Source organism: Acartia tonsa, chromosome 9, assembly GCF_053477335.1.
Source record: "Acartia tonsa isolate MP-2025a chromosome 9, ASM5347733v1, whole genome shotgun sequence".
In the NCBI taxonomy this organism is placed as follows: Eukaryota; Metazoa; Arthropoda; class Copepoda; order Calanoida; family Acartiidae; genus Acartia; species Acartia tonsa.
The window spans coordinates 38,882,109-38,889,834 of NC_137268.1; the positions used below are offsets into that span (position 1 = coordinate 38,882,109).

Genomic DNA, 7,726 nt, shown 5'->3' on the forward strand with positions numbered 1-7,726 from the left:
AAACAAAATTGGACACAAATTTGTTGAAAATTGTGTAAATATTGGATACAGTAAAAGGACATATTTTCATTTTTTAGGAATCGACATCAAAAGTTGAAGATAATTTTAACATGTCTAAATTACCGAAAAGAGCTTACCGTGATGGACTGACGGACGGAACGACTCTAATCATAGAAAAGCTTCGCTTTTAAAAAACATTCAAATTGAGGTTTTAACAATTTGTGACAAAATTAAGGTTTTTTATAGTTTAATTATATTGTTCCTTCCTGTCAGCGCAGTTGTCTACTTAAAAAGCAGTTTTAAAGGGCATCTACCATAAAATTGGTCTTGAAGAACTTTAATAAGACAAACCAAGTAAATAAAAGTGTTTTTTTTCAATATTTATTACCTATTTATATTTTTTGTCAACTTTTCATAAACTTTATTTAAAACCTGTTAAAATTCTTTTCTTATAATTTATTGGAAATGATCTTCATATACTTCAAAAGATAATCCGAGTAAATCAACAACAGACATCTATTTAATAGAAGCGATAGTATGAATTAGTTTTTTTTTGTAGGTTACGGACAGACAGACGGTCATTGAGAATCATTGTAGTAAGTTTTTTCATTTATAAACTTAAGTCTTGGTATGGTCTTTAGCTATTTCTCTTCTGGATGATAGGGGCGTAACCGCTAGTAACTAATATAGATGAATGATTAATAATAAGGATAAAGATACATGATATGAATATTAATAGGCAGGGAGGGAGGGGATATTGGGCTGTTTATTACACTAGTCCCCAAAGTTTTATGATAACGCTTTCTTATTCGTTGACTTAACATATTTAATGACTTTTATTGGATTATGATTGAGTGTCCAAACGTTTCAACCTTTAATTGTAATCTATAGAATGGTAATTTTGTGTATCATCATTTGGGACGTAATTTGATTTATCTGCCATTGTCTTATACCTTTATATCCCTGACGAATAGCAAACTAAACTTATTTCATACATTTATACCAGGAATATAGTCAGTCTTTTACAGTATGGCTTCGAATCCGATGGATTAGAACTGATTCTGAAAATGAAAATTCATGTATAGCATCGTATTAGAGACAGTTTCCTTCGAATGATAAAATAAAAATCATAAAATTAATACCAGTTTTGTTTGGCCTCTCAGGGCTTACAAAACTATTCTTAAACTAATAATTTTTCATTTTAATATTTTCGAAAAGCTGTCTATAATGCGATGCAATCATCTCACAGCCGGTAAAATCGTGTTTTCTTTAAAAACATCTTTTTAAATAGCTGGGATCTAAAGAGATAGAAATGGACATCCCATATAATGATAAACAAAATTGCCACTGATGTAGATATAAACAAATGGTTAAAAAGTTGGGTCTTTACTAGTTTGACCCATCCAATCATGGTTTGATAAAAGTACATAGGAGAATGGGAGAACATGTCTTTAAAGCTTTGGGTACTAGCATAATTTATAGTCAAATATCCACTCCCTCCCTGGGCAAATAGTCAACTTGTGTAATATGTAGCACTATTCATAATACTTTCTATTCCTGGGTTAATTTATACATTCATTTAGCCCCAAGAAGGGATAAAACATATCCTAACTAGAAGAACAGTATTTTTAAAGAAAAATCAGCAAAAATGTCATAAAAAGTAGGATTGTCCTGGCCCAAAACAGTCAAAATAATCTTCTATATATTCATACTAGCGGATTCGCCCCTAGCCTCTAGAAAAAAAGAAAAAGAAAAAAAATTTGTGGGAGGGGTATTTTTCATTTTTTGGGGAGTTTGGGGGTGTCCCACTCCCCAAGAAAAAAACTTAAAACCATCATCACAGGACCAGTAGGTATATTCCCTGAAGAGTAGAACCCAATCAGTTCAGTAGTTACTGATATCTTAAGCTTCAGACAGACAAACAGACTTCGTACTACTTTGTAATATAGATTAATAATTAACTTCTGTGATAATATCATTTCAAGAAAAATCTGATTTTATTAAAAACCTATGATTTTCATTCATTGCTTCAAAAGAATAAACCTACAAAATTTTAAATAAATTGGACGATTTTAACTAGTCCTTAATTTTAGAATTTTTTTTGTAGTACTACTTCTTTAACCCTCTTTAATATCTGATAATACCAGAAACATTATTAAGATGAAAGGATATATTATTACTTGGATGTTGCACCTGATTAAAACAGTAATGCTTGCTGCTGGCTACAATAACGATACACCCAATCCACCTGTGTACCCTATCCCCTTCCCTCCTACTGGATGAACCAACTGACCAATAAATGAGGTCAATGTTAGGAACATAAATTGACTACAAATTTCCCCAGTCAGTATATCCACGTATATTCTATATCCATTTTAAGATGGCAATGAAAGAAAAAGACAAGTGTTCTTTAAAACAACTTACTGTATTTTTATTATAAAAAAAAAATCCATAAATATTATAGTTTATTTCATGTTATTTGTAACTATATTGAAATAAATTAATTTATAAATATAAAGGTATCATAAACAAAATCTTGCAGTGTCTTAAAATGTTTCAATCACAGCATTAAAGATTTGATACAAAATCTAGCAGATTTTGTATATGATTGTCTATCATTCTATTTTGTGTTTTGATCAAGTGCAGTTCACGCTGAAATGTTCCTGGTATCGATTTTCTCCAAAAATATATGAACTTTAAAGGCTGCTAACGGCCAATGGTGAAACTTGGGCCTTAGATTTTCCAAACTATTTATAGACCTTCTTATGCCGGTTAAACGGTGTGCAGGCATGACAAAAACTTTGAGCCATTTGGTAGCTAGCAGCCTTCAAAGTTCGAAGATTTTTGAGGAGACCAGGAACATTTTAGTTTTACCATGCACTGCACTATATCCTGTGTTTTTTGCTTAATTGAACTTGGTTTTCTTTATGTTTATAAAAAAACAGTTTTGCTCAATCTTTGTTATGGACGTTTACATCCTTGTTTCTTAGTAAGATTATCCGTCATACATTATGTGGCAAGGAGGGGACATTGGACTGTTTATTGTACTAGTCCCCAAAGCTTTATGATGGCTTTTTCATTTTCGTTATTATTACTTGGATGTTGCACTAGATTTTTATGTACCATAATAAATTAATGCTCAAGAGCTGGCTAAAACAACAATAACTCCCATCTACCCTCTTTACTTTAAGAACTTTTAATGAATTTTGATTGGTTGGTTCATTAAGTTAAGTTTCCAATCGTTTCTACCACTAATTGTAATCTACAGAAAGGGTAATTTGTGCATCATCATTGGGGATGTACATAAATTTATCGGCGATTGTCTTCTCCCTTCAGATCCCTGTTTGAGTGGCCTAGGGAACATATTATGGTATTAATAATGGCACTAAACACATAAAAACTGTATATCATTATAACTATATTATCTAATATAAATCATATTAATGGATATGGAATACGTGGATATATTAATAGGGAAAAATTAGTTTAGTTTGCTAATATGGAACTCATTTATTGGTCAGTTCGCTCATCCAGTAGGAAAAGAAGGGATGGGTAAAGAGGGTGTATGGGGGATATCTTTATTTGACCCAGTTGTGAGTATTAATTTATTAGAGTACATAAAAATCTGGTGCAACATCCAAGTAATAATATATCGACTATCATGTTATATGGAATGTCCACACACTTCTACAAATTTAACAATTTATCAAATCTCTAGCGGCTACGCCACTATGGTCAATAATGGAATAAGTCGTCTCCAATTTAATTCTATTTTTTAAGTGGAAAAATTGGGGGATGGATGGTCTCCAGGGGTGATATCTTTTTGGAGGGTGGAGATAACCTCCCAAAAAATAATAATGAACCTTTAAGACGCTTTAATGTAAAGGAACACCATGTCGGTCCAGCGGTTAGCGGTATCTTAAGCTACAGACACAGAAACAAACAGACATCCTTTTACGTTTATATATGGATAAGGTCAGCATTTCTTAAAACGGGAAAAACATAATGCCTTTTTTATTCAATTTAACTTAACTTTTGCCTTGTATTTTATTTCATGAAGGGAAAATAAGTTTACGTACCTCTCGTTTTATTTTTTAGGTCTCGGCAGCTGGTTCTTTAGTTTATTTGAGTAAATTATTATGAATTAACGACGAATTTTCCCCTGTCAATGTATCCACGTATATCCTATATCCATTGTATTTTGTAACCAATGCAACCAATAATTTGTGGAGCTTAAATGTTGATCCATACGTATTAGCAAGCACTAATTAAGTTCTATTGTGTCATCATACAGGAATCATTATTCTGAAAACAAATGTTATAATAGTTATTTTTCGCATCGTATTATAAGCAGCTTTCCGCGGATATAAAATGTACAATTATAAGATTAAAACCAGTTTTTTTAGCCCTGAGATGCTAAAAAACTGGTTTTAATCTTATGATTGTACATTTTTTGCTCGTAGAAAACTGAATATTATATGATGCTAGACATAATTTTTTCGTATGGATGAGAACCGGTTCTATTTCACCGGTTATTAATCGGTTTTGAATGAATACGAGAAAAATATGTATGTTAATAGCTGTAAATAGACTATTGGACATTTTTATATGATCTTTTTTTAGTAAAATTATCCCTTTTTTTAGTATGTTATATTTTTTCTAATAAAGTTGTAATATGCCCTAATGAATCATTACCGTCTAAATATCCTAGTTTTACTCAATATTGCAATATCAAAAAGATATTGTTGATAATCTTTATACAATATATTGTCCACTCCTTCATTTTTAACTCTAAAGTTATTATTTCAATAGTCCTTAAGATATCATCACCAGCTAGTAGAGACACGCCTCTTTTGTCTTCGGGTTTATCTAAAACTACTTTATATAATTCTAGCGGCTACGTCCCTAGAAGCCTCTAGGGGCACTGGTAGGAGGGGGAAAAGTCGACCTGAGCCCATTTAAAATTTGACTTTTAAAAGAGTTAAAAAATATTTGGGGGGAGGGGGTAAAGACACCCTCTCCAAAAATAGTTTAAAACCTTCCCAGGACCTATAAGAAGCTTCACTGTAATGGAGAACAATATTGGTTTAGCGGTAAGCGAGATCCTTCGGGACAGACAAAAAATGCTTACTACTTTATATAATAGGAAGATGAAAAAAAGTCCCGCCCACTTTTATCTGAAACGCTATACCTGTAATATAAAAATATTAAATATGTAGTTTAGGTTTTTAACGTTAGGTGACTATTTATTTTAACAAAAAATATTAATTTAAGTTTTAAAGTAATTGTATAATATTGGATTAAGTTTATCGTTTTAAATTTGTTATAAAGGATTTATTAGACAAGTGTTTTTGATTAAAGGTTTTGTTTATATAGGGTAATTTTAAATTAAATGTTTTTTTTATACTTAAACCAAAAGTAAAACTATAACAGTAACTTTGCGCAGTGGCGATACAGTAACCAATGATCGTTTAGAGAGGTGCTGTTATTGCTAGTTGAAAACTATAACCAATACCCCGCCCTGGAGATGTGAAATATCATCACCTGAGGCAATTTCTGAAGGCTCTTACGGGAGCAATTAGAATAAAAGATCTTTACCAGTTGCTATGAAACATATTGATATCAGGGGTATTCGAATCGATTTTCAGCCATATTGAAAAAAAATATATATAGCATCGTACTACCGACAATTTCTCATCACAAATAGGGGGCTAACAAACGGGTTTAACTCATACAATTTTATTATCCGCGGAAAGCTGTCTCTAACACAATGCGAAAAATAGTCCTTGTTTTTTTAAAAGCATATTAAGATTAAATAAAAAAAAGTTTTTTATCTTATTAATCTAAAACTGTGAATAATTAAAATAATAAGTTATGCAAAAAAACTACAAATTAGTATAAAACTTTTCAAATGTAGCGCCACATTGAATTATGATCTTTTAAAGTGGTTGTGGGCAATTTTAGTATTTCAAAGGGTCATTTTTTGCAGGGTTGACCTACACCTCAAAAACAGCCTAAAATCTGTCCTGCACTAAATTATCCTAAAAATTGTGTTACATTTCTACCAGATCTTAATAAATATATAAAAATAATAAATACAGTAACTTAATCATATAAACAGAAATATATTTTATTTAAATCTACCGCAATTTTTGAGTTAAATCCTTTTTTTCTTGCAACAAGTGCACAACTACAATAGCCAACTTATATTTTTTGATCTACAACGTGCATATGATAAGGCATTACATTGTGTATCAAATACTATAATTGTCTTAACCTCTTTTCGAGGAAGCTTTGTGTTTATCAAGATCGAAATTAATTCCTTATTCATTATCCCAAATTAAGCGCAAATGTCGTCTTTGTTTGACTTTCCTTTTCTAAAGAGACGCGGCATGAGTTTGTTTATGTTTTGATGCGTCCACGTTCTTTACTTTTGAATGATTTGTGAGTGGATGAAGATTTCGGAGAATAAAGTTTGGCCTATCATTGGTCTCATAGTGCGTGAACGACCCTAGTATACCAGGGGCTTTAAACCATAAGAACTTCAGGTAGAATTTGTTCATTTTATTTAAATTGAATGGTGTATAGGACGAATTTTATAAGTTTTAAAGGCTTTAGCCAGCTAAACATGAAACTTTATTATGATTCAATTATTATGTTTTAGTAATTTTTTATGTGCCTTTATTTTTGCATTTAACAATGATTTATTAAACCAAATAATTTTCCTTTAAAGCCAAAAGTACCCAAAGATTCTTAACCGTAGAAAAAAGGATTTTAAAAGCAAATAAGATTACGTGGTTATAAAAAACTCGAATTTTGTATTAATTGATTTTGTAATTTCAGGACTTTGAAATAGTTTGCCTCAATAAATCTATAATCAAACCTGCTATTGAAACTTGATGGTTCCTGGTATTGGGGGTTTGTGTGTCCGTCAAACAAGATCTCTAGAACTTCCCGCTAATTCGGAAGTCACACTCAACCAAAGTGTCATGGTTGAGACAATAATAAAACATATTTTTCCAGAAGGCAATTTTGCAAAATCTTGGATCTCTCTTACAAATGGCGGAAGCTTTAAAATTGTTGTAAAAGGAAACTCATCTAAGAAATATAAAAATAAAATTGGTTTCTCTCAAGGGGCACCTTCAAGTGGAAGTTTATTTGATATTTACAACCACATATTTTATTGTTGTTTAACAAGTCCTAAAATTAAAAACCGTTCTTTGAAGTTGGATGGAAAACCATTTGATCCAATTTTTTTTGCTGACGATGGCTCTAATGCCTTTCAATTAAAGTCAAATGAAGACATACAATTGGTTTCCAACTCACTTCAAAAATTAGAGTCAACAGTAAACATCAAAATCAACTTTCAAAAAACTAAAATTCTTACAAATGGGGAGTGTCCTCTTAACATATTAATTCTAGGGACTAAATGTGATATAGTAAAACATTTAGGGGTATATTTATCTTTTAATTTGACTCAAGCAGCAGATTATACATATGAACAGTTATTTGAAAAACTTAACACAAAATCTAAAAAATTTGCATTTTTTTGCAGTGATAATGTTTTCAAACGTAGAAATATTACTTTCTCCTTAATGAACACCATGGCTTTTCATATCTTTAGAATTTATGCTCCAAATCAAAAGCAAATAAAAAAAACTTTGGAAAATAACAGCAAAATTTCTTTGGTCTTCTAAAAGCAATGAAGGCAACAATTCTTATAGAT

General features: G+C 31.0%; 1 non-coding gene across 1 annotated transcript; it reads left to right on the plus strand.

The window, feature by feature from the left end:
- Positions 1 to 5,434: 5,434 nt before the first annotated feature.
- On the plus strand, positions 5,435 to 5,575 carry LOC145329151 (U4 spliceosomal RNA). Its single transcript, XR_013882779.1, has one exon. It is a non-coding gene; the product is annotated as a U4 spliceosomal RNA (small nuclear RNA).
- Positions 5,576 to 7,726: the final 2,151 nt, after the last annotated feature.